This window comes from Rhipicephalus microplus, chromosome X (assembly GCF_043290135.1).
Source record: "Rhipicephalus microplus isolate Deutch F79 chromosome X, USDA_Rmic, whole genome shotgun sequence".
Classification (NCBI taxonomy): Eukaryota; Metazoa; Arthropoda; class Arachnida; order Ixodida; family Ixodidae; genus Rhipicephalus; species Rhipicephalus microplus.
Window position 1 is genome coordinate 383685798 of NC_134710.1, and position 27907 is coordinate 383713704.

Genomic DNA, 27907 nt, shown 5'->3' on the forward strand with positions numbered 1-27907 from the left:
GTTACTTGTGCAAGAAGAATTTCGAAGCACAAACTTGTTACACGCGGCAAGCTTCGTGTGAAAGGGCGTAAATGCACGGTGACAGAACCGGAAACCAAAGATATTAAGCTAAAGCTGCTATGGCTTCCACCTCACTTGGAAACTAGACGTGTCGAAGAAACGTTTCAAGCTTGTGGTCTCGTGAAGGCTATATAGAGAGAGACATGGATATGTGCCGGTATGAAGATTTGCAGGTATGGATGACAACAAACCGGGATGTGGCCTTAGAGCTCAAGGATGGTGTCACTGTTGCTCAATAGGACACATTAGGACCATCTTTGGCCACCAGTGTCCAGTGCTTATTCCTGGCAGGCCTCCGATTTGTCTTCGTAGCAAGCGAGTGGGACACGTTTGTCGGCAGTGCAGAATACCGAGGTGCTTGCAGTGCCATCGCTTCGGTCATCTGTTGGATGCTTGCGTGTCAACCTACGCAAGCAAGCTGCGTTCAGGCCACTCTACCACAGAAGAGCCTCATCTTGACCATCTCATGAACGTCACAGAGAGGTCATCGATGCTTCCGGAGAAGCAGTAGGAGGCATCAAAGAAAATGAACAATTGGCCACGGAGACCATGCTATGCAGTCACAATGGCGCTGAGAAAAACACAAGTGACGACACCCGGGAAGAAGACGCTGTCATTGAACATGGCTCGGACTAACCCCGAGAAAATCCTTGTGATGAAGAAGTAGCAAAATATTAAATGAATAGCTGCCAGGCATAGAAACGTCCTGCGTCGGAGAGTGACGAAGCAAGAGTGGTGGCGTCGGATGCAGCGGAACATGCATCTTTATGTGGACGACGTGTTGTGTCTCTCAGAAGTGGTGGAGGAACGCGCCACCTGTGTGAGCGTTCTCAAGAAGGTGCCACAAAAAGTTCAAGGGAGGTAAAGCCACAAGTTTGCCTGTGGGAAAAGTGGATCAACAAAACTTTAACTAAGCAAAATGGCTACTTCGCTTAACTTCACCCTATGTGTAGCGACAATGAACGTATGTAGCTTAAGAAATGTAAGACGTCAGTGGCAGTTAGACCACGTGCTTAGATAACATGACGTTGATGTTGTTGCAGTGCAAGAAATGAAGATTTCGTCAGATTGAGATGTCAGCTCAGCACTGGAAACTTTTACAGATTACGTACGATTTGTACCGTAGCAATGCATGTGGTGCTTCCGCTGGGTGCTTCTTATTAGTTAGAAAGCACCTGGGCCACTCTTTCCTGTCACTACATATTGATGGGGAAGGCCGTATTGTTTGCTGTCACATCTCTTTTAATTCTGAAAATTGGAGATTTGTTTGCATCTATTCTCACTCAAAAGTGAATGATAGGAATACTTTCTTCCGGTCCTTAGCTTCTTTGCTAAACACCGACAGACATTTGATTGTGATAGAGGATTTCAATTGTGTTTTTGACTCTAGGGATCACTCATATTTAGGTAGTCGTTACGATGCGAGTGCAGCTTTATTAAAATAGTTCATGAATCACCATAATCTGATAGATGTTGGAGAGCATGCGTCTGCCTCATTGAGGTTTACGCACATTCAGGGCTTCTCTCATGCTGGGCTTGCTTTACTGATCATGCTTTAATCCCTTACCACTCGTCGGGCGCGATTTATCTCTCTACATTCCGAACCACGTTTCTACACTTGTTAGTGGCATGTAGCGCTCCCTAAAATTCACAATATGTTGCCCTACAGACATTGTATCAGATTTCAACACAGCTTTACTTGAAGTGCACTAAATGTGACTGACGAGTGTTTAAAACCTTACAGCACAATGAGACAACGTGCAAATTCTTTTTTTTTTCACGTTATATGGAAGACAATGAGCTCTTTCCTCATACGATGGTAGGCTTCAGAGCGAAACTGTCTACACAGGACATTATGCTTAAGATTAAACACCAAATAATTGATTCGGGTCTCAATACACACGACACAAAGGTAATAGTTGGCCTAGATCTTAAAAGGGCATTCGATAATACATCCCATAAAGCTATACTTGCCAATCTTCAAGCGTTAGGGGTAGGAAAAAGAGTATACGATTATATAAAAGACTTTTTAACTGACTGGACTGCAAGAATAATACTAGGCGAAGCAGAATCCCAAGAGTTTCGTCTGGGCAGCAGAGGTACGCCGCAAGGCTCAGTCCTATCCCCCTTTCTTTTTAACGTGGCCATGATAGGTCTCGCTACCAGACTGAAGGAAATTCCAGGACTCCACCATAGCCTCTATGCAGATGACATTACCTTATGGGTAGCAGAGGGTAGTGACGGATACATAGAGGAAACTTTACAGACAGCAGTGAATGTTGTAGAAGAATATGCCATCCATACAGGATTACAATGTTCACCGGAAAAATCGGAACTTCTCTTCTATAACCCGACATGTAGGGGTCGGAAAAGCATCCAGGAAAAACCTAACATTAAAGTCTTTGTTGGAAAAACGCAAATACCTACGGTCGAAAGCATAAGAATTCTGGGACTCCGAATAAGCTCAAACGGGCACAACGGAGAGGCGATTAGAATACTTGAAACCAGTGCGGAGCAAACTATGCGTCTACTTAAATGAATTGCAAACCGGCACTATGGTATGAAGGAAAATAATATGATAAGACTGGTACAGGCTTTTGTCATCAGTCGTATTGTATATGTGATTCCGTACCTCAGACTGCAAGTGGCCGAGAGAGAAAAGATTGACAGAATCATTAGACGAGTTTTCAAACAGGCGATCGGACTTCCCATTACTACATCTAATGATAAGTTACTTCAATTAGGGCTTCACAACACGTCAGAAGAGCTTATAGAAGCTCAAAGAATCGCACAATATGAAAGACTAACGCAGAGTAAAACAGGTAGAGCTATACTAGAGGAACTGGGTATAAACTACGCAAATCAATTTGGCGCCAAAAAGGATATCCCAAATGAAATCAGGAAATGTTTAGTAATCTTACCGATTCCAAAAAACATGCACCCCGAACATCACAAAGCAAGGAAAGCTGAAAGAGCGAAAAACATACATAACAACGTAAAAGATTTACCGGAAACAACATACGTAGACGCGGCCAAATACAAAGGAAATGACAGCATGACTATAGCAGTAGTGGACTACAAAGGAAATCATAAGGTCAGCGGCTCGGTGAGAACGAGCTTTGCAGAGGAGGTGGAGGAAGCAGCTATTGCAATGGCCATAGCATCCACCTCGACTTCACTCATTGTTAGCGACTCGCAGACGGCTGTGAGAAACTTTGCACGAGGGCGTATCCCAAATAGCTTCAAGAATATTGGTTGGATGCAAAGACCAACGATCAATAGAAATAGTCTGGGCACCCGCTCACTCCTCCTTGCCCGGCAATGAGGCTGCACACCAGACAGCTCGAGGACTTACAGACCGAGCCTCTGGATTGCCTTGGTCGAACGGGGAGGACGATGAGAGATTTGAGCGGATGACCACTTACAGAGATATTACACAGTATTACAGGCTAAGCAGGAAAATTTATCCTCCCGCACACTCGTCATTGAACAAAGGACAGGCGGTGGCGTGGCGCCTACTCCAGACCCACACGTTTCCTAGTCCGGTAACAATGAACCGCTGCGTGCCGGAACTTCATTCGGACAAGTGTAAATTTTACCACAACAGGGCGGACTTGAGCCACATTTTATGGGCATGCCCGCAGGCCCCCACGAGAGGCGAATTTCCAGACGGGAGTGGATGGGATGCCGCGCTCCTCAGCTCTGACTCTCAATTACAAGCCCGCTTAATACGGCAGGCCGAAGACGCCGCCAGGGCCCATGGGATCATGGCCGTCGTCTAGGTTTGGTCCTCCCTTCTCCTCTCGCACCTGAAATGGGAAGAGGACCTTTCTGCTAATAAATAAAATTTGTTCATCATCATCACGTTAACAGCCTAATCCTGATAATCACTGCTTGTGTCGGACCTTTCTCAATCCTCATACAGTGGAAGATGTCGTCAAGTCGCTTCCAGCACCCCTCTCAAAATATACCGAAGAATTTACTTTTTTTGGAGGCCTTTACTACGTTTAGGCCGCATGTTTATCATGCATGAAATGCGTGTATTGTCACTGTTCTTTTCTTGCCTTTTTTTTACGGGCAGTCGCTGTCAACACTGTAGGTCAATATATCATGTAGTGTCAGCAAGACTAAGCAAGTAAAAACAACTTTTATTGTGCTGTAAGTTGCCAACGAAATATAAAATCAAGCGCTATTGGTGGATGCTCAAATGAATTCGCCTTTTAGAAGGTGGCTTCGAGAGATTTACTAAGCTAGGTGGCGGAGTGCTAAATACAGACTTATGTGGTAATAGTGAGCGTTTAACTTCGGAGAACAATTGTAAGCTACAGGGAATATACTGAGCGCGTCTGTCAGCGGTAGGAATTACAATCAACGAAAGAGTGTACAAAAAAAAGAGCCTTGGGGTGTCACCGGCGCAAGGCGTATTGAAATAGAATGCCTGTTCGGAAGCCGTAGACATTGCTTACGCCTGGGAGTCCAGACCGAACGTCATTGCCAACCACCGGGATAATCGTAGAACGTTCCGATGAGATTACGCTCACAACGGAAACATTACTGATTGTTCTTGAACATACGTGGCTGCCAGGAATAATGCCAGAACATACGATGGCACGTGTATAAGTGGCAACGCACGTGACCGCTTGTCAGTTGATCGAAGGCCGACGCTGTGTTCACCGCTATCAGTGCCAGTGTGTTACTGTAAACTGACTTTTATATGCAACGCATTTCTTATCAAACTTCTGTGACTTTGCGCGTATCTATCTATCTATCTATCTATCTATCTATCTATCTATCTATCTATCTATCTATCTATCTATCTATCTATCTATCTATCTATCTATCTATCTATCTATCTATCTATCTATCTATCTATCTATCTATCTATCTATCTATCTATCTATCTATCTATCTATCTATCTATCTATCTATCTATCTATCTATCTATCTATCTATCTATCTATCCAGCTGCCTTCGACTTTTAGTTCTCCTGGCCGCTTCGATAATGGGATCTATACCTAATTCGGTATGGCATAACATGACTGTATGACGAGCATAACCGAGCCCCGCCGCGGTGGTCTAGTGGCTAAGGTACTCGGCTGCTGACCCGCAGGTCGCGGGTTCGATTCCCGGCTGCAGCGGCTGCATTTCCGATGGAGGCGGAAATGTTGTAGGCCCGTGTACTCAGATTTGGGTGCACGTTAAAGAACCCCAGGTGGTCAAAATTTCCGGAGTCTTCCACTACGGCGTCTCTCATAATCAAATGGTGGTTTTGGGACGTTAAACCCCACAAATCAATCAATCAACGAGCATAACCTACTATAGAGATAACACGAAAATCATGACACGTGTCATGAATGTCATGCTTTACATGTCATGGTCTTGCTGCTCTGGCGTTGATTTCGTTTCATTGCATATTGCAGAACTGATATGGTATGACATGACTGCAAGGTGAACATAAGCGACAGACCCTAACGTGGAAGTCTGGACACGCATGTCATGTAGGTCATGACTACACACCACGCTCATGGTGTGCTCGCGGTCGTTTCGCTAGCTTCACATATCCCAAGTTTGGTATTACGTGACGTGAATACATGACGAAATTCTATGACTGGTGCCAACATGATAATCATGACATACATGTTATGGAAGAACATGACTACATGCCACGCTCATGATGCGCTCACGGCTGTTTCGCTATCTTCATATATCAAAAATTTGTTATTACGTGACGCGAACGAACGACGAAAGTAAATTCCACGTCCAAACTTGACAACCATGACATGTGTGTTATGTAAAATATGACTACATGCTTCGCTTATAGTGCGCTCGCAGCTGAATAACTAGCTTCGCATATACAAAAAAAAAATTGGTGTTACTTGACAGGAATGGATGACAAGGGTATATGACTGATGGAAACATAATAATCATGACATGCGTACTATGTAAGGACAGGGCCCGCCGCGGTGGTCTAGTGGCTAAAGGTACTCGTCTGCTGACCCGCAGGTCGCAGGATTGAATCCCGGCTGCGGCGGCTGCATTTCCGATGGAGGCGGAAGTGTTGTAGGCCCGTGTTTTCAGATTTGGGTGCACGTTAAAGATTCCAGGTGGTCGAAATTTCCGGAGCCCTCCACTACGGCGTCTCTCATAATCATATGGTAGTTTCAGGACGTTAAACCCTACATATCAATCAATATGTAGGGACATGTCTACATGCCACGCTCATTATGCATTTGTGGTCGTTTCGCTGAGCTCACATATACCAAATTTCATATTTCATAACGTGGATGAATGACGAAGGTAAATTGCACGTCCAAACACGATAAATACAAAATGCGTGTCATGCAAAACATGACTACATGCTTCACTCAAAGCGTGCTCGTGGACGTTTCGCTAGCTTCACATATACAAAATTTGGTATCATGGCATTTGAATAGACAACGTAGTTAAATGACACACACAAACATGATGATCGTGATATGTGTGTCATGCAAAACATGACTACATGCTACGGTCATAGTGCTGTCACGGCCCTTTTGCTAGCTTCACATATACCAAATTTAGTATGGGTGACGAATGTATATGACTGGTGCAATCTTTATAATCCTTACATACGTGTCATGTAAGAACATGACAACATGCCACACTCAAGGTGTACTCGCGATCGTTTCGTTAGCTTTACATACACCAAATTTGGTAGTGCGTGACGCGAACAGACCACGAAGGCAAATGACACGTCCCATCATGATGATAATCTTGACATGCGTGTCATGTAAATCTTTACTTCTACGCTCTTAGCGTATTCGCGGCCCTTCCAATCGCTTCAAATATACAATATTTGATACTGCGTGACGTTAATGGATGGTGAACACAAATACCAGGCGAAAACAAAGTAATCATGAAGTGTAAGTCTTGTATGGCATAATATACAAGCCTACTACTGCTGCTACTGGTATCGTAAGCGTCAGTAGTGCCGTCGTTACGCGACTATAAGCATACTTGCATGTATCTAGATACGCAAGAGCGCACAATATTTCTAATAGTGTTTACTGTGGACTATCTTCGTCTGTCTCATTAAGTTGTGTTGATTTTAAAGTGACATATGAACCACCCTCATTCGTGCTTCGTAAATCATGGATTCCCAATGTACCTGGGATCTGCCGATTTCTGCTCACCGGCCACAAGTTCGGCCAAGTAAACAGTTTAATCTGAACATTCAGACTGCTCCTTTCAACCACATCACGACCCGTGACAACATGAATTTATTATGGCATTGCGCGGTGCCAGAACTTGTGGAAGTATTACGTCATCATAATGTAAGGTAACATGGCGTTGCATGATCAAGTACTCACACGTGATCGTCACTTGTTCAAACGTGGGTCGATTTTTGAGGCACTGCTAAAGCACTAGGACTGTAGAAAGCTTTCGGGTGTGGAAGGAAAATTAATCAAATAGACGGAGAAAAAAACGAAGTACTTGGCTTTTTCAATCTATTTATCTACAGGTAAAGTGTGACTTTCCTGACTTCCATACGGCACTTCTGCGATCATCGCTTCACCTTACACAGCCTTTTTTTGTTATGATGTGCTCAAGCAATGTTTCTTGAAATTAGGTCATCAGCTAGCTCATGCTCACAACTTGCCACCGATCTTGAAGGAGCGCCATCAGTAAAATCAAATCAGTTTTAGTTTTAGCATGGCAGGACGTCACCAGCATATTCGGAAAGACTACATCCGTCTGCAGCTAGCATCCTCTGTTTTTGGAGTTGGTTCATTGGTTGCTTTATTGGATTTATTGGCCTAAAGGGACGAGGCACGCCTGATGTAGGAAGGTTCCGGATAATGTCGGTCACCTGGGGTTCTCATATCCAGCATTCAGGGATGTATGGTTGAATGCATGTATCCAGCTGTACCTTTTAGATCAGGTGGCGGCTCACACCACCTAGCTATAAAGTTATGTACTATCGCAATGTGTGAAAGGGCTGAGTTTTACACCCGCCTTTATTGTAGCCACCGATCAGTTAGCCTCCTCCTAGTTATGTCTGCCCTTTTAAAGTCTATTTTGCCTTCACTGTCCCTAAACCCTAATGCTTTGAAAAAAACAAAACAATGGCAGCATATATGATGGAGAGTGAGGCGAAGCATCCGTCCGCCCATTCGTTCTTGCTTCCGCCCGTCCATGCGTCCGCCTGTGTGACCGTCCATTCTCCCATCCGTGCGTGCGTCTGTTCGTGCGTCCGCACGTCCTTCTGTGCGTCCGTCCCTGCGTTCGTCCATGCGTCCATCCGTTGATGCAACCATCCGTGAGTTCTCCCATGCAACTGTCGGTGTGTCTGTTCGTCCATCTATTCAACACTCCAAGTACCACCATCTCGCATCTTTTCATCATATATTCCGCATATGCACTGCCATCCAGCGGACATTCCAAGGACTAAACGAGAGGTGGCACACGCATACTTTCTTACGGCTTGCGCTTCGTGTCTACTTCTCACCTTTAACCACCTCGAGTTCATGGTATATACTAGTTCACTGTATTCATGGCACTGCAGCCCAACGACCGCTAAACCTTTCTAAAACCAAGGAGGTTATGCCCAGCGAGTATAACGTAGCAACCCTTTCTTGTCAGATAGTGCTCAATGTACATGCCGATGGCTGCTAACAGGGAATGAGAGACAGGAGAATTCGGCTTTTAGTTAACGCGCACGCTGCGAATTTTTTTATTTTTTATTGTTCAGCAACGCACAAAATAAATCTCTCACCGGCACCCCCTTGGAGGTCAAAATGTAAGACTGGTTACACACTACGACTACTACTACGACTACGAGGGACGAACGAGTGCCGCTATAAGGAGCTTCGCCCCTAAAACTCCGCGCCATTATCTTGGCATATAGGGTGGAGCCCTTTACAGAATATTATCAATTGCTCAGCCGTTCCCTCCTTCTCTACACGTGCACTACATACCGTGCCTGTGCCTTCGTATTTGGCTCGGTACCTCTTGGGCAGAAATACTCTCGTTCTGGCCACGAACAGCAGAGAGCTACCCCGACAATTATCGTAGATCTTTCCTTTAGCAATTTGCTGCTTCAAAGTTACGCATGTGTGCAGTGATGATTTCGTAAGCATTCCATATTTCCACATGTACTTCTCTGTTTCCTTCACCTTATTCTCAACCGATGTTTGTTTTCGGCTTGGTATTCTATGGTTGTCTAAATACTTGCTTGACAATATTTAAGTTCACTTCCTCCATTTAGTATTCATAATCTTCATGTACAAGTAGCTGAGAACTTTCCTAGCCCAACGCTCCTCCCCCATTTTTCTCAACAGCTCCTCAAACTCTATCTTGTTGCTAGTTTCCCTGCACTCGAATAATGTTCATCACATGTCTCCTTGTAACCCCTGATTTGAAGCATTCCCGTGTGCTCCCTAAGCAAGTTTACCTATGCCACGTTGTTTATTTCGAATCTTGCGTCAACCTCTTATCTCATGCACAAGACTGCTTTACCAAGTGACTAACCCGGGACCATTATATCTCTCCAAATCTCTCTCACAACGTCATATCTATTGTTGCTCCACAGTGCCCTATCTTTCATTGCAGCTGAATTCTGGTTATCCTTAGTCATTACGTATCTTTTGTGCTCCCTCAGGTACTCAGCTGCGTTACTTATTCATACTCCGAAATATTTGTATTTATCCACTATTTCTGGCGTGACTTCCTGCATCTCATGCTTATCGCCTTCGTTTTCATTAAAAATCATCATTGCCAATTCTTGCCTACTGAACTTCAAAAACAAGCTATCTTACTCATTACCGCAGGTGTATAATATTCCCTGCAGATATCTCTTGTGGTCGGCTAGTAATACTATATCACCTGCATACATCAATGCTGGCAATGACTGTTCAACGTGTTTCTTTGCTTTGCAAAAAAGAGGCCGAAGCCGAGTCAACTCCCCTCTAATTTGGCTTCTAGTCCCTGTAGATACAGAATAAACAACAAACGTGACAAGGGACATCCCCCAGACATCCCCCTACCTCCCACGTTGTGTCGTTCAGGCGAACTAAACCGCTCATGTCCAGAAAGACTGGATCTGTTTAATTTACGATGACGTCGCACAGTACACAGAGTACACAGTCCTCTAGCATTTCTCCGCCATCGAATTGCAAACAGCGCAGTCAAAATGAAAGTCGAATCTTTCGAGACTTTTGCAGTTGAATCTAGCCCAGCCACGGTGGTCTAGTGGCTAAGGTACTCAGCTGCTGACCCACAGGTCGCGGGACTGAATCCGTGGGGATGGCGTGGAGCACAATGGGGATGTGTGGAGCACAATCCCGCAACGGATGCTGCAACGGATGCTGCGCTCGTCTCGCGAGCAGGTTGCCATGGCATGGCCGCAGCCACAGCAGTGAGCGCACTGAAGGGGCCGCGGCTGACGAGGGCAAACTGGCTTCTGGTGCTTGAACAGGAACAATGGTGGGACCGTGGTGCCCTGAAAGAAGAGTGTGAGGCACTTGTTTCGTTGCACACAGGAGATGACAGGGACAGCAGGAACAATGTTGGCCATGATATTGTCTGTGTTGAGGGTTGCGCCGAGACTGTAGGCGGTTCCTAGGCAGCTGTTCTGCAGGAAGAGTTTCCCCCACCCCCGGACGTCGATCTCGCAGAGGCGGCTGACATGGAGAAGATGTGCAGTATTCGCGAGGGGATGGACGTCCACTACGACCACGCCGAGTGGCCGGGAAGCCATACAGAAAAGCCCCGATTGGCTTCGCTGGTTGTACAGTGGAGGCAAGCCTTCTTGCCATTTGGGTGAAAAGAAAAAGTGCCGCCATGCTCTTCCACTGCTGCAGAAGGAACTGGTGGCTGTGACACCGACACCACTGGCACGTTAGCGTCCGACAGTGGCGTGGCGCCACCGCTGTCTTCTACTGCTGCAGAAGGGGACGAGGGCTGTAATACGGGCACCGTTGGTGTGCCGGCGTTCGGTTAGAGAGGGAGTTAGTTGAAGGTGGGGAAGCGGTAGCTGGGGCCTCCGACGTCTTCTCACGTCGTATCCATGCTGTTGGACGTCTACAAGGCGGGTGTGTGGTGTTCTTATGAGAAACTGGAGGGAGATGAAATTTTTGTCTTTATGTTGCTATGAGAAGTTTGTCCCTCGCAGGAAGCCATAGCCATGGCAGTAGAGGAGGAAGGATCACATGTCACCTTTTTTCGCTCGGGGCTTGGGAGCGGATTGCAGTGGCGTGGCTGCCGTTCTACTGAGGCCGTGGTTTCAGCTTGTAGCAAGAAGGCTTCGGCTGGCCTGCTGCTCCTTCGGGGATACTGATGACGATGTCGAAGTTGCTGGACTGGCTTCCTGTTGGTTCACCTTTTTGCGGCTGCCTCTCGATGGTGGTGGCATCTCTAGCCCTTGAAAGGGCTGCGCGCTAAAGAGCGCGGAGCAACGATGAAGAAGTGAAAACGCGAGAGCGCCAGACAGACGTCCTCTTTTATTAAGATATCACTCGGCTCCAACAGCGCATACGAATGCGCGTGCGGCAGACTAACTTTCATTTTATATATTTCTATGCCCTCGCCCACTTCGGCTTTACCACGCACAACGCCACCACCGCAACCTGTGGGTTTTGAAAGGTCGACTTGAAATTTCATTTCAGCAACTTGGGCATAACGCAAGACAAGGAACGGGTTGAAACGAACAATGGCGGTTCTCTTCTTGCGCTCTGTGCTAAATGCTTCAATAGAACATCAGCCAGCCCCAGCGAACGTTTTTAAAGTAATGAAAATTTTTCCTTGGGACGATTACAAGATCGCTGTCACAAACGACAGAAATTTTTATCTCGCCCGCGCGCCCCATCGTCCAAGGAAGGGTGTTTTTGTGTTAGTCACATCTGCTGCTGCGTCGTTAGTCACATCCGGTGATTAACGACGCAGCAGCGGCACTGCCGCGTCTTCCGTACGCCTGTGCCAAAAGGAGAGACATGTGTTCGTGGAAAAAGAAATGACCTCGAGAAGTGACGGGAGGTCCAGAAAGACGATAGTTATAGTGCGAGAACAGAACGATGACAAAGAGACAAGAAAGACACGAAGGACACGAGCGCTAACTTCCAACGGTGTTTATTGCGCAGAGCATGAAAACATACACAGGAGACAGTAAACCATGGGACGAAAATCATATGGCACACAGAGCAATGCATGAGTAAGGGAAAAACAAAAGCACAGAAGAAGGCAAAGAAAAGTCTATAAGGAAACGAAACAAAAAAGTAAAAGTAATATAACTACTTGCGCTCACCGAAACCTTCGAATAACCTTAGTTCCTTCTCTGAGAGAGACACGGAGGGCTTGCTAATGCATGACACTTGTTCGCGTGCCATCTGCGCGGCCTCGACGATAACTCGGGGGCGCTCATCTCTGTGCTTGTACAGCGTCACTGTGTCCTTGAAAAGAGGCACACAGATGCACTCTGCAGTGCTCAGCAAGAAAGTCATATTTACCGTTTCTAACATTGTTAGCGTGTTCTGTTAGTCAATCGTTCAGACGCCTTCCGGTCGTTCTTACATAACAAGCACTGCAGCAAAGGGGGGTCTTACAGACAACTTCCCGGGAGCATGCCACATGCATGTTTCTATGCTGAACTCTACATTCATGTGATGACTGCGTTTTCAGGGAGTTTGTAGATTTGGTGAGGCTGATTAATTTGAATGGTGCAGACAACAGCACAAGAACTCCCACGCGTTTTTTGATTTTCTTCAGCTTGTGTGATATCTGGTGTTCGTATGAAACAACGGCTATCCTTTTATGCTCTGTATCCGTGTTGCTCACATCATGTTCCTGCCTCTGCTCTCACATATTATTCCGCAGGATCGTTTCAGCGACAGAAGTGATAAACGCCTCAGGAAATTCCGAAGCCTTCAGCCGAGAAACTTGAGCTTTGAAGCTCGCAGAGATGTTGTGAACGCACAACCTATTCAAGGAATCCTCAAGACAGGTTTGTGCTATGCGTCGCTATACTTACTTGCTGTGAGTGGAAGAAAAAGGAAGTAAAGGTTTCTGCGCACGTGGTTCGTAACACGAAGAAATGTGCTGTGTGCTAAGAAACAGTCCTAAATCCAAAAAGCGTAACTTGTCATTATCGAGAATTTTAACTGTCAACACAAGAGGCTTGAAACAATCTTCAAACACGCCTATTGTTTAAGCCGCAATCGAGTGGAACATAGAACGGTTACAATTTAGAAGTATCAAGAAATCATGCACTTATCTGAATGCTTTGACGACATACGTACCCTCTAACGTTTTCTGCAGTTTATTGCCATTTTTCCCAATAGTATATAACTGGGAAGAGGGGCTATGCATGAGCCAATTGAAACTCATTTTTTCTGCAGATAAATACAATCATTCCATTCCTAGAAAGCACATTGGTGGACGACCGGAATACCAAAACTCTCGAACAGTGCGCGTTCGTGATTTCCGTGAATATTACGCAAAAATATTCTTGATGGGGGGTGGTGTGACAAACGACTGCTTTTTTTGTCTCGCCCGCACGCCCCATTTTCCAAGGAAAGGTGCTTTTGTGTTGGGAGGACAACATTCGGGGACTAACGATGCAGCAGTGGCACCACGGCATCGTCCCTACACCTGTACCGAAAGGAGAGACATAGGTTCAAAGAAAAAGAAATGACTTCGAGAGGGGTCGGGACGTCTCGAAATAGTTTCGACTGCTTTGAATTCAGCAGTTGACGTGCAACCAGCAAGAAGCGTGGTCGTCGGTGTCACGAGGCTCGCGAAGGCGGCGACTATGGAGTGACCCGCGCAACGTATTGAGACAGCTGCAATACCGGACACCCTCGTCGTCTACTAAGCTGGCGAGATCTTCAGCGGCACCCGTCAACTCCCCTACGTGTACGAAGAGCTGGCCTGGTCCGTATGGAACTTTTTATTGTGAGTTTTAAAGACGATAGTCTTTCTTGGGGACCTTCAACGCAAAAAGTTTGGTCTGTCTGTCTGTCTGTCTGTCTGTCTGTCTGTCTGTCAGTCAGTCAGTCAGTCAGTCAGTCAGTCAGTCAGTCAGTCAGTCAGTCAGTCGGTCGGTCGGTCGGTCGGTCGGTCGGTCGGTCGGTCGGTCGGTCGGTCGGTCGGTCGGTCGGTCGGTCGGTCGGTCAGTCAGTCAGTCAGTCAGTCAGTCAGTCAGTCAGTCAGTCAGTCAGTCAGTCAGTCAGTCAGTCAGTCAGTCAGTCAGTCACTTTGTCCACCCCTAACGCGAACCGGGTACTCTAAACAGCACCAGCGGACACCCCAAACGGCCGACCCCATTCGCAGCACCCACCGATGTTGCTCAAAATTCAGCGTTCATACTTGTGCGATTGTCAATTAAAAGCAAATATTGCGCATATCTGAAGCACCATAACAACACGCATACATTCTGCATGTGCGTATTTTACTAGAAAAGTCATATGTAAGTAATTCTAAGGACTGTTGCGTTTATCACCCTGTGCTGACCATGCAACGCTTGCACGAAGAAGCGAGTATTTCCAACGCTTTCATGAGACGACACGGCGGCGCACCTACCCGTCACTTTGCGTTCTACGCCTTATCACCTCTGAGATGGGCGCGCACGCCCGTCTCAGGGCCGCGCGCTTCGTTTCCCCCCCCCCTCCAAAAAAAAACTTCCAGATGGCGCTCATGTCTCACGGGTGACGTGACTTGATGCACTCGTTCACCTTCTCTGCACGGTCGAGGCACTCTAAAGGCTGGTGCACACCGGTGACCAGCAGCGGTCACGCGATCATTTGCGACCGGTCGCAAACAGTCGCGAACGGTCACAAACGGTGGCAAAGCGACTGCTTTGGCTAGTCGCTTCCTGACCGACTTTTCAGACACGCGACTGCGGTCGCAAAGCTTCTGGAACCAATCAGCGATGCTTAATTTTTGTATTTTTGTTTTTTTTTTCATTGCGCTGGCTTTCTGCCACCAGATAGAAACGAGTGCGTTCCTCCGGGTCTGTGGCACCATGGCCACCACGGAATACTTGGCTTGGAGATGGCGGGGCGCAGCAGCTCGAGCAAAGTGTCGAATTTACGCGGCGGCGTTCACAAGAATCTAAACACCGTCAAAGTAAAGAGAAAATAAATTGTGCACTATCTTTTACCCGTATTCAGAAACGTTTTTTTTGAGCTTGACTTGTCACCGCCTTCAATGCAGCGTGTTTGGAACGCGTTTGTGCTTCATGCCTTGGTGACGACTTAAGACCCCGCGTTTGTGACGCGTTTGTGCTGCATTGTAGGCTGTGGAAGGTCAAGTTAAATTCAAGGACCATTTCTGAATACGTAAGACTCTCGGAAATACTCCTCGTCGTCTCAGCGCAGCTCGAAAGGCAGGCGGCTTGCATGGCCGGCCAGCTCCCACGATCGAAAGGACGGTCACACCCACCACCGGCTTTTTTTTTTCTTTGGAGGCACCTGTGATGCCAGCGCTAACACCATAGCACAGCGCACCAGCACCATGACAATGTCTTGTTCTTCGTTTGAATTGAACTTGACGCTGTTGGGACGCTGTGCGAGAACAGACGAAAACACTAGATGAGGTGCGCTCGGTTTGCTCCGCTCACTCAGCTGGCGGTGATCAGCTGATCGGCGCCTGTCTCCAGAGTTCTCGCTGATAACGAGATCCAGACATGACCCTCCGGTTTTGCGACTTCCGGTCTCTTGCATGCAGCCTCTGCCGGTGTGAAAATCAGTCGCTTTTTGGTCGCCAGTCGCGAATGGTTGCGAAACCGCTGCTAGTCGCCGGTGTGCAGCAGCCCTAACGCAGCGCCTCCAGAATACCATTCACCGATTTTCTTGCGCAGAACATCAAATAAATGTTTTGTTCACTCTACACACACGCAAGACTATCGTCTCTCGACGACATTTGCAGATTAACATGCATATACGGGGCCCATTTTAAACTGTTATTTTATTTTACCCAGCCTTTCAATAATGGTAGTTGTGTGCACTGCGACGCACGTAGACGTTCAGAAGAGCGCGCGTAATCGTTGTTCCGTAATTATTTTCTTGCATCGCTTTTTGATTTCCATCATGTTGGTATTTTATTAACATTCTGCGTGTTTGTGTTTTGTTTGTACCTGTTGTAGTGGCACCCTGCAGCGAATATATATATTCACTCTGCTGCAAATGCCAATGTTAACTTTTTTGAAGTAGTTTTCGCCGAATCATAAAAAATTTTACGCGTACTTACCGGACAAATGAAAGGTAATTATACTTTTCAAAATAACGAAGATACGGTGTAAAATATTATGCCGTAGTTGGCCAACCATAGTTATATTGGCTGCTTTGCTGAAGTATAGAACTTGTGATTCCGCAAAGGTTGGTTATTTTCTCAGCATGAACCTATAGTACGCAAGTGAATTTAAAATGAGCAAAATATGTTTTCACCATTCCCAAACACTCGAGTTTTCAATATGTAGCTATAAGAATATAATATATACATTTAACGAAGTTGTCGCGTGAATTGTTTCCCAATGTCTTTTGCCGGACTACGGTCATTTCAACCAATACACGATCAAGCAGTTTCATGAGAGAATTTTGCTCATCTTAATGGCAAATGAGTATGTGACGCTTTGAAGCCAGACTTTTATTCGAAGTTGAAATTCTAAACACCACACCCTCTTAGCACTCTTCACCAGGCCACAATGTAAATTTTAGCGGCGCACATGATGTTGCAATGCGCCATTGTCACACACTTCGGGTGGGGCCCCGCCGACCCAGCATCGACGTGCGGCAGACTCGCAGGCTTCCACTTTACGCTTCGGCCTGCGACGCCTGAAAGGCCTCGAAGTGGCACATTTCGAATTTATTTGCGGGTTGGTCGACCCGTGCGGGGTTGCACGTGTGGTGCTGTGTGGGCCTGACCGACGTACTCATAGAGCAGACACGGACATTTTACTAAACACAAACAAGCATTTAATTAAAACAAGGCCTATAGCAAGAAGGTTACAAAAATTAACAGAAGAAAAACACTGATGCGCGCTGAAAAAACAACAAAGCAAACTATGCTCTTAAAGAACACTACAACAGGTACAAACAAAACACAAACACGCAGAATGTTAATAAAATACCAACATGATGGAAATCAAAAAGCGATGCAAGAAAATAATTACGGAACAACGATTACGCGCGCTCTTCTGAACGTCTACGTGCGTCGCAGTGCACACAACTACCATTATTGAAAGGCTGGGTAAAATAAAATAACAGTTTAAAATGGGCCCCGTATATGCATGTTAATCTGCAAATGTCGTCGAGAGACGATAGTCTTGCGTGTGTGTAGAGTGAACAAAACATTTATTTGATGTTCTGCGCAAGAAAATCGGTGAATGGTATTCTGGAGGCGCTGCGTTAGGGCTGCTGCACACCGGCGACTAGCAGCGGTTTCGCAACCATTCGCGACTGGCGACCAAAAAGCGACTGATTTTCACACCGGCAGAGGCTGCATGCAAGAGACCGGAAGTCGCAAAACCGGAGGGTCATGTCTGGATCTCGTTATCAGCGAGAACTCTGGAGACAGGCGCCGATCAGCTGATCACCGCCAGCTGAGTGAGCGGAGCAAACCGAGCGCACCTCATCTAGTGTTTTCGTCTGTTCTCGCACAGCGTCCCAACAGCGTCAAGTTCAATTCAAACGAAGAACAAGACATTGTCATGGTGCTGGTGCGCTGTGCTATGGTGTTAGCGCTGGCATCACAGGTGCCTCCAAAGAAAAAAAAAGCCGGTGGTGGGTGTGACCGTCCTTTCGATCGTGGGAGCTGGCCGGCCATGCAAGCCGCCTGCCTTTCGAGCTGCGCTGAGACGACGAGGAGTATTTCCGAGAGTCTTACGTATTCAGAAACGGTCCTTGAATTTAACTTGACCTTCCACAGCCTACAATGCAGCACAAACGCGTCACAAACGCGGGGTCTTAAGTCGTCACCAAGGCATGAAGCACAAACGCGTTCCAAACACGCTGCATTGAAGGCGGTGACAAGTCAAGCTCAAAAAAAAACGTTTCTGAATACGGGTAAAAGATAGTGCACAATTTATTTTCTCTTTACTTTGACGGTGTTTAGATTCTTGTGAACGCCGCCGCGTAAATTCGACACTTTGCTCGAGCTGCTGCGCCCCGCCATCTCCACCCCTCGCTGCAGGGTGTGCACACACATGGTGACCACAGATACGGCCGAAGCCTCCTGTTCAGACTATGTGTACAAAATTAAAGACGACCTTAACTGTGACTCAGCCAATGTGGTATACAAAATTCGCTGCGAGGTGTGCAAACAGGAATATATTGGACACACGGAAACCGCGTTCCGTTTGCGTTTCAACAACCACAGGGCACACGTAAAGGGCCTCCCCAATTTGCCGTTCTCCAAACATATCAATCTTCCTGGTCACTCTTTCGAACGCGTAAGTGTCATACTCCTACAATCCGGCTTCCAGAACACACGGGAGCGCGAACAGCGGGAGTCATACTTTATAAAGAAATTCAGATCACTTACCCACGGAATCAACGAGAGCCCTGGGCGACTGACGTGTCTCCGCGACGTTTCGTGAAACACAGAAATTGAATTACTGAATTAATTTATTTATACATACGTGAAGTCGCACACGCAAGTTAGTCAATATAGCGAAACTAAACGAATTCGATGCTACGTAAACCGAACGGATTGTGTTAGTATTATTAAACTTTATTTTCATTTCTGAGTACTTTTTAGTATTATTTATTTTTATATATTTTCATCCTTTACAAGAATACCCATTTATGTATTTTCAGTATGACTGGTTGTACATTTTTCTGCAAGAGAGGGCAGGTGGAGGGAGGGGGAGAGGGCACATTAGCTTTCCAACGTGGCCATTATATTCCGAAAGCTGGAGCGGGTCGTATGCTTCTTGTGTGTGTGTGTGTGTGTGTGTGTGTGTGGCCCGATGCCACGGGCCAGCCGCCGAACCACGTGAACTTAAACTCGATCCATGTGTGAGATGCGAGTAAGCGGCAACATGTTCCACATTTTTCCGTTTTTCTTGGTCGCCTCCGCTGGCGGCGCGTCTTACCTATACGCAGCAACAATGCCAGAATTACCCGCTCGTTTCCGGCGGCTCTCCGTCGCTCCTTTCTAGTTCCTCTCCTTCTTCTCCTTCTTGTTGTCTGTTGCTACCTCGTTCGCCCGCTTGTCTTTTTCTCTCTCTCTTTTTTTGGAGGGTCTTTAAACTGTGAGGGTGACCCTCTGCTACGGGAACTTGTATCATTTCACTTACATCCTCCGAAGAAGGCTGGTCCACCAGCCGAAACTGTTAGGATTAAATAAATATTTTATTGTTTTGTTTCCTATACTGCACTATTCTCGAAGTTTATAACTTTTATTACGGTAGCCGGAAGAAACTCTGATCATCTATTTCATCTATATATATATATATATATATATATATATATATATATATATATATATATATATATATATATATATATATATATATATATATATATATATATATATATACTAAGCTGCAGAACAGGGAGAGAATAATTAGTTATAAAAAAAACTGTTGGAGCTCTTTCGTCTCCCCAAAACCATGATATTATTATGAGGGACGCAGAAATCTCGACCATCCGAGGTTCTTGGAAGAACAGCTAAATCTAAGTATTTGGGCATCCAACATTTGGTCTCCATCGAAATACGGCAGCCGCGGCGCGATTCGATCCGGCAGCCTTCAGGTCAGCAGACCAGCGTCATAACGACTAGATCACCGTGGTGGGTGGCGAGAGTGTTCCACAGTCAGATTTAGCCTGTCTCGTCATACCATCAGTATGCAGCTAGAACACCGCTGTTTAACATGGTAATGAGCTTCAATCAGAGTTTTGTTCGCAGTAATTACCTAGTTGAGTTGAAGTCAGCATGCTGGTATCCCCTGTTTGCAAGCTAGTGACAACTCAAAGTAGAATTTTAGCTAAAAAGGTTCATACGGCTAGAACAGGTTGGGTAATAAATGTGCGCCAATAAATGCATTACTACTTTGGTTAGCTTTTAAATAATGATTGTTTGGATTTAACCTCCCAAAATCACCATATCCTCATCAAAGATCCCTCAGTGGAGGTATCCGGAAATTTCGACTTCCTGAGATCCTTTAGAGTTCACCTGAATCTAATCCCACGGGGCTCTACCATTTGCGCCTCCATGAAAAATGCGGCCTGTTTTATCTATATCTGTTTGGTTTATCTTTACAACAGATAAATCACACACACAGTTCACACATTACAGGGTTTATCATGTCCGAATGTGTGCACCGCTAACCTACAGACCTTTCCGAAAGAGTTTCGGGAAAAGGAATTCGTATGTCTAGGTCGAGGGAGGGGGGCAGTATTGCAAAAAAAAAAAGGAAGGGGGGTAAAATGCGGTGAGATGGCGCGCATTTTGATATATGAAAGTTTGCAGTAAACACCTGCATCGCGCACGGTCAATACGCATCACAGCTTAGAGAAGTGCTTTTTTGAATAGCTGTCCGAATCGTCGACAGTGACAAAAGCAAAAACAAAGAAGTGAAGGATGGGCATTCAATCGGCGGCGGTAGCACCACCGAGAAGGAAAAAAATCGCGAGGCGTAAGGTGGAGGGGGGGGGGAGAGTTACCGGCACCCTAGTTCCGCGCGACGGATACGATGGCACAGAGCCGTGGTTACGCCAATAATAAGGAAAAACTTTGAAGCAACATTTTCTATTTAGCAACAGAATTATAGTAGGTGCGTTGCTTATAAATGTACCCAGCCTGTAATCAGCCAAGTCCTTTAAAATTACTAATTTATTGTTAAATTTTCGGCGACCCCTGCGCACAAACCTGCGCAGCCACCATCTCGTCACTGATTAGCTCGGTATGACACGGCCACTTGCTCGAACACGCTTCCAATAAAGAACAACACCACCGCCGCTTCACCAGAGGTTTACGTCACCACTGCTGGCTATAAAACCCAAGCTGCCTAGCTCAGTTTTCTGATTGTTTCTCTAACCTTTCGAGCGCAGCAGTGGCATCCTTGCCCCGCTGCTGCTATACCACGTTAATAAACGATCGTAACGTTTTATGTTGGGATCCGTCCTTCGTTGACCCGGCATCACAAAATTTCGATGGTATGGCTTACTAATGTTTCGAATTCGAAAAACAGCACGTCAACAAAGATGTGCTCTATTTTCGGAAAAGGGCGCAATTTCATACTCATTCTATTTCTTGGTCACGAAAATGCGGAATGATTCCAGATTCATTCGGACTCCAAAATGGAAACTGCGCAACACTGGTTTTATGCCACATTCCTCGGCCTTTGGAAACAACATATCATCGCCCTAGTCTAAACACCACCTAGGGAACCGGAGCGTATAGGTCAAGCGGCAGGTCCACGTTTGAACAAACATGACTCGATTGAAACTGCTAAGAATATTTCGTTTGAATTTATGCCGATGAGCGTGCACTCTCTGAACCCTGCAAGCTTTCTATTACACATTGACCTTCTTAATTTGACTGTGTTAATTCGGACCTTCAGGTTGCCTCTCTCATCACAGGTGTGCAATGAACTTTCTCTTTGCATATTTGGACAATGATATTTCTACTTAGATATGTGGTCCATGAAACGCCGTGTAGTCCCACGAAATATATATCAGCTCGAAAAACTCCAGCTATACCTTGCATAGTTGTCACCCCAATTCACCTTTCGTTAAGCGTAACTTGTCTACTCGCTAGGACGCCCCGCTGCGGTGGCTAAGTGGCTAAGGTACTCGGCTGCTGACCCGCAGGTCGCGGGATCAAATCCCGGCTTTGGCAGCTGCTTTTCCGATGTAGGTGGAAGTGTTGTACGCCCATGTGCTCATACTTGGGTGCACGTTAAAGAACCCTAGGTGGTCGAAATTTCCGGAGCCCTCCACTACGGCGTCTCTCATAATAATATGGTAGCTTTGGGACGTTAAACCCCACATAATATTATTATTATTACTCGCTAGGACGATTCCCTCAGTGATGTACTCTATAAATGTATACGGTAGAGTCTCTACGAACACACGTCATGGCCGAAAAGTGAGAAAACTGAGCGCGTTTTTGATGTTTTTCTTTGTATTAACATATACACACTTTTTGCGCCCCTCTCCTGCCTTTCTGTCCCCCTTTCCTTTCCCACGAAGCGTGAGCGATTTTAGTGCGCCGGCTAAGTTATTTTCAATAAAGTGTTTCTTTATGGAACGGTAATTTTAATTGAAATGTTCCTATACCCGCCACGCTTAAAGCATGACTAGAAGCGTGGTGGTGCGTTACCAACGCTTATGCTTCAAAACATGTGAAATGTTTATGTATTCAAGAGGCAAATAAATAATAGACAATTGTTGACGACGCGGAAACTTGTCTACTTTTATTCTATCAAGCATGCAACCTCATGAAATGTAAGCACCCCGAACATCTGGACTTGAAAATTAAGTTTCATTTTTAAGAATTAGCGCGCTATTTTAATGCCCTCTTGAGCAAAATGATTGTTCATTATTTTTTCGCTGCAATTTCTGGCCAATCGAAACGGAAAGGCAAGCGAGATGGTACTGATCACGGTGTTAGAATCAGTACACCGTGGTACTGATTCATTATGGCGTAAATGTTTTGTGGTGTTTCCTTTCTTGTCCTTGCCTTTTCTGGCGCTACATTTACGCTGTAATGATTCTAGCTAATGCTGAATTTGAATAATATTATTATGTTGTGTTTAATGTCCCAAAACAACCATATGATCATGAGACGCAGTAGCGAAAGACTCCAGAAACTTCGACCATCCCGGGGTTCTTTAACGTCCACCCAATTCTAAGCACACCACACGACCCTACAGCATTTTCACCGCCACCAACAATGCTGCCACCGCAGCCGGGATTCGATCCCCTGACCTTCAGTTTAGCAGCCTAGTGCCTTAGCCACTAGACTACCACGGCAGGGCAAAGCTGAAATTGAATTATTGCTCTAATGTATCGCATAAGCAATGCTAGAGTCGTTAATTGGGACCTATTTCAGCATCCCTTCAAAACGTCCACCTAAATCGTAAGAGGCTGGTGCGGGGGAGCGCTTCAAAACCCGTGTGCTCGAAGTTTTGTGGCGTTAGCAGCGCAGTATTCTTCTCAGGGCCGAATACACTGTAAAGAATGGGACCATGTGGGTGCTTTGGTACAAGTTAAGCCTATAAAGACCGTGTCCTGTCAAGAAAAAAGGAACGCATTCCTGGCGTGAGTGGTGAAAACCACAGCCCGACAACAAAGCCAGAGAGGTGCGGAAGAATAGCACTCGCCAGCTACCAGTCGTGGTGTCTCAAGATAAAAGAAAAAAAAAAGCTTCCATACTGCCTTAGCAGTCTAGGACACAGTAGTAAGGAGGCTGACATCACTGCCTCGGCAGTGCATTTTTGTCGAGGTCACTCCTATTTACTCCAGCCCAGAAGCGGTTGTAGCGGCACCCAGGGAGACTCCTGTGAAAAGGTCTGTTGTGTGCGCCCCGCAAATGTTCTGCGACGGCGACGCTGCTCGCTTTTCTTTTATCATGCCACACGGGGCGTCAGTCATCGTCACACCATTGTAGATGTCTCGAGGTGCTGCCAACTCAGACGAGTACTCACACTCACGTTAAACCAAGCTCAAATCGCTTAAAACCAACGATCGCCACTAACAATCGACGAAAATTGCCCATGTGCACGTGTACTGCATAATGAAACAACACAAAAGAATCGAGAATTCGATTTTAAGGTCAAAGGTCCTTTACGCTAGGCTGATATTAGGGCAAAAGAGGAGGCGAGTGCGTGAGATACATACGAAGCTGTGTCACCGAGACGGATGTCTCCCAATAATACTTAATTTTATCTCGAATCATACTCACTTACAAAAAAAGTAAGCAGATGTTGCAGAAGCACGTTTTTTAACACATTCAGATGCAGTTTAGTACGCTTTATAAAATGTAAGCAACTAGAATTACAATTGCATATTTGAATAAAGTATTTGATAATATTTATTCACGCGGAATTGTGTGAGGACCAACTGGATTCCTTCGAAGCCGTCCTCGACCGCATGGTATTGAGAATTCCGTGAAGTGAAAAGTGAACAAATACCTTGGTCATTAGAACAATCAGTCCTGAATATTACTTCAAAGCACAGTTAATGACATCTAGCCTTTCCTCTGTTAGTTACGTCATGCGAGGCACCACTTCAATGAAGCGGAAATTTATGTTATCCGAAGAGGAATTTAAGAAAAAATAGTGAAAATAATAACGAGGGTGTACATCCCAAAACCACGGTGTCATCGTGAGAAGTTGCTTAGTAGAGGGGTGCGGAACTTCCGACCACATGGTGCTCCTTAAGGTGCGCTGACATCACACAGTACCCAATTGATTGATTGATATGTGGGGTTTAACGTCCCAAAACCACGATATGATTATGAGAGACGCCGTAGTGGAGGGCTCCGGAAATTTCGACCACCTGGGGTTCTTTAACGTGCACCTGAATCTGAGCACACGGGCCTACGACATTTCCGCCTCCATCAGAAATGCAGCCACCGCAGCCGGGATTTGAACCCGCCACCTGCGGGTCAGCAGCCGAGTACCTTAGCCACTAGACCGCCGCGGCGGGGCTCACACAATACCCAAGCCTCTAGTGTTTCGCCTCCATCAAATTGCGACCGCCTTGGCCTGGATTGAACTCGTTGACTTTCGGTTTTGCAGCCGAACACCACAACCACGACTTCACAGAATCCCAGGTAGATGAACTAGTGGATTAGGGTTCATAAGAAAGTAAAAAGGCAACAGCGCCAAAACGAACCCGAAAAAATGCCCAGTCTTCATCTTGTTCTTTGTATTCTCTTTTGCACTGCCCCCTTTTTACTTTACTATGAACCCACTGCTACACTTCGGCGGAATATAACAGGAAGTGAGACCTTCCGTGTACTGAATGGTTCAATGACAAGTTGAAAGCAACAGACAAGCTTCTTGATGAGATTGAAGAGCTTGTTTGAAGATTCCTCATCTCAGTAATGATAATGTAGCCCTGGTTTCATTATGAATTGTCCGTAACTCGACTGTTCTAAAGTACGACAATTACTGTCCACAAACTGCAACTCAGCAGTCACTAAAATGTAGCCAACTGCGCTTACTTTACGACAAACATTTATAACCTTTCAGTATATCAGAAACAAGGAGCCCACTTGTTGCTTTCCAGAATGCATCTTCGGCGGTGTTTTATTTATCTTTACGAACTGCTTCTTTTATCGTATACCTCTTATTTACTGCATATTGCTGGTAAGAGGAAAATTGGCAGTGACGCGGAAAATCCATGCGACGTTTACGCTCTAAGTAAAGTTTAAACTGATATTCCCGCACGAGCCTTTAGAGAAACACGTATATTGTGTTGAGACACACTGATGCTCAGCCACATAACAACGGAGTGCACCGCAAGGCCCACACACACACACAGCCCCCATGTTATTAACCATCGGCTCATGTTACACAGGTAGTGGGAGGCATGGCTTGCGGGTGAGGCCAAGCAGAGCCAAATAGCTTTGTTTGACCAGGCACCCCGATCCGCTCTTGCCAGCAGAGCCCTGCGTGCATCTACTTTTTTTTTTCTTGAATAAACTTTCTTCCTCCCCCGGCAGTGCAATCAGTGCGAAAAAAATGTCGAATTACCATTGACAACGGTTGCAAAGTAATACCTGAGTTCACTGAACACCATAACTCCGGACGCTCGTGTCACTTATATACGCGAAATCAAAATAAAAATTAAATGTAGCATCGCCTTTGAAGGTCACACTGTCACGTATCTCATAGCAAGGCATACATGAGCTCAATGAAGGCCTGTTAAAGCTTGTGTAATCAGAAAGGGACAAAAATAATACAGTCCGTCACAATGAAATAGACGAGGGCTCCACTACAGAACTACCGAAAATGTTATAGATTGCGGCAATAGTAAGTCGCATGCATTTCTTTATTTACATGCCAGCCTAGGTGCCTTGCTTGAAGCATGCAGCTAAACTAAAATGTTTCTTCATTTACGAAAATAACTGTAAACATATTGTCACCCCCCCCTCACCTCCACATACCCCGCAAGTCCATGTACTTAGATTTAGGTGCACGTTACGTGGGTTGTAGGCTACCTCGATTCAGTCAGGACAGTCGTGGTGGTGTAGCGGTTAGGGTGCTAAACGGCTGCCTCGGAAGTTGTGGGTTCGATCCCGGTATCGGCTGTCGCATTTCAGCGGAGTCGAAATAGCTGCGATGTCAGGGCACGTCACATAACCCGAGGGGGTCGAAATTTCCAGAGCCCTCGACATACGACGCCCCTCATAATCACATCGTGGTTTAGAATCAGATATTATTATTGAATTAAATCGAAGTGCTCCTACTTGAAATAACCTAAAGTCCGAATTTCGATGAGTAGTCACAAAGAGCCCACTTACAGCCGCCTTGACAAAACATTTTGAAGAAAACTTGCGAGATAGATTTTCGTGCACATACGCGCATCATCCACGGTTCATTGCCTAAGGAACTAATCAAAATCAGTTATGAAGAGCGTATCACACGCTTCGCGCGAAACGCGCCTTTGGTTCTCGTAAAAATAACCAACCGCCACTCGTATCCCAAGTTTGTCTTGGCCTGCCACGATCCTTGCGAGCACTCTCTTCGAGCAGACCTTTTCAATTGAAAAAGCCGGCAGCTTGCCTGCATGGTGGAAGTCGATATATTGCAACGCAGCCAGAAAGGAGCTAATCATGCCGTACATGAAATTCGTGCCTTGATTGATGTTAAGACTTGACATTCAGAATAGTCATACAGTCATGGCATGCAATACCAGTTTGGTATATATCAAGCTACCGAAACAGCCATGAGCGTGACGTGCAAGTCATGTTGCGCACGACATGTGATCATTTCTATATTACCACTTGTCATTTATGTTCGCAATACAGCCACGTCCCGCCATACCAGGTTTGGTGCATATCAAGCTATAAAAACGGCCGTCAGCGCACCAAGAGTATGGCATTTAAATCATGTTTTACATGAAACACACGCCATGATTTTCATGTTAGCGCCTGTCATTCAGGTTGGTCATGCAGAAATGTCTCATCCAACCAAATTTTACATCATTTTTAGATCATTTTACATCATTGCATCATTTCAAGTTAAGAAAACGGCTGCAGGAACAACACGGCCATGACATGTAGTAAATCGTACATTTCAAGAAAAGATTGTCATAATTTGCATATGACAAGTCAATCTTGTTCGTCATGTAGTCATTTTATGCCATACCAGTTCTGGTATAAATGTCATTAACGATACGGTCTAGAGAGCACAAAGTCGTAGGCAGATATATATATATATATATATATATATATATATATATATATATATATATATATATATATATATATATATATATATATATATATATATATATATATATATATATATATATATATAGATAGATAGATAGATAGATAGATAGATAGATAGATAGATAGATAGATAGATAGACACATAACGTGGATTTTCAAAGTAAATACAGTGAAACAACATCTAGACAAGCCTCTCGTAATACCAAATATATCATGGTTACAATTCAAGGAGATCCTAAAAATTTTCAGTGTTCAGTACCGTTACTATATGCTTAATGAGTTTGTTCCACTGTTACAGGTAGGGAAGAAGAGTATTTAAAAACATTTTTTTAGAAATAAATGGCACCGATGAGTACGGATGTCGTAACTTTGTAGAATATTCTCTGGAAAATGAAATATATTCATATGTTCAGATTTGAAATTTACCCTTCACTATATTACAAATGAACTTAGGGCGCATAAT

The 27907-nt window shown here is 45.4% G+C and overlaps 1 protein-coding gene across 1 annotated transcript in view; it reads right to left on the minus strand.

Annotated features, from left to right (window-relative positions):
* LOC119161930 (visual pigment-like receptor peropsin) overlaps positions 1–27907 on the minus strand; it is a 321513-nt gene that overhangs the window by 276011 nt on the left and 17595 nt on the right. The gene's annotated exons all lie outside the window — the stretch shown is intronic.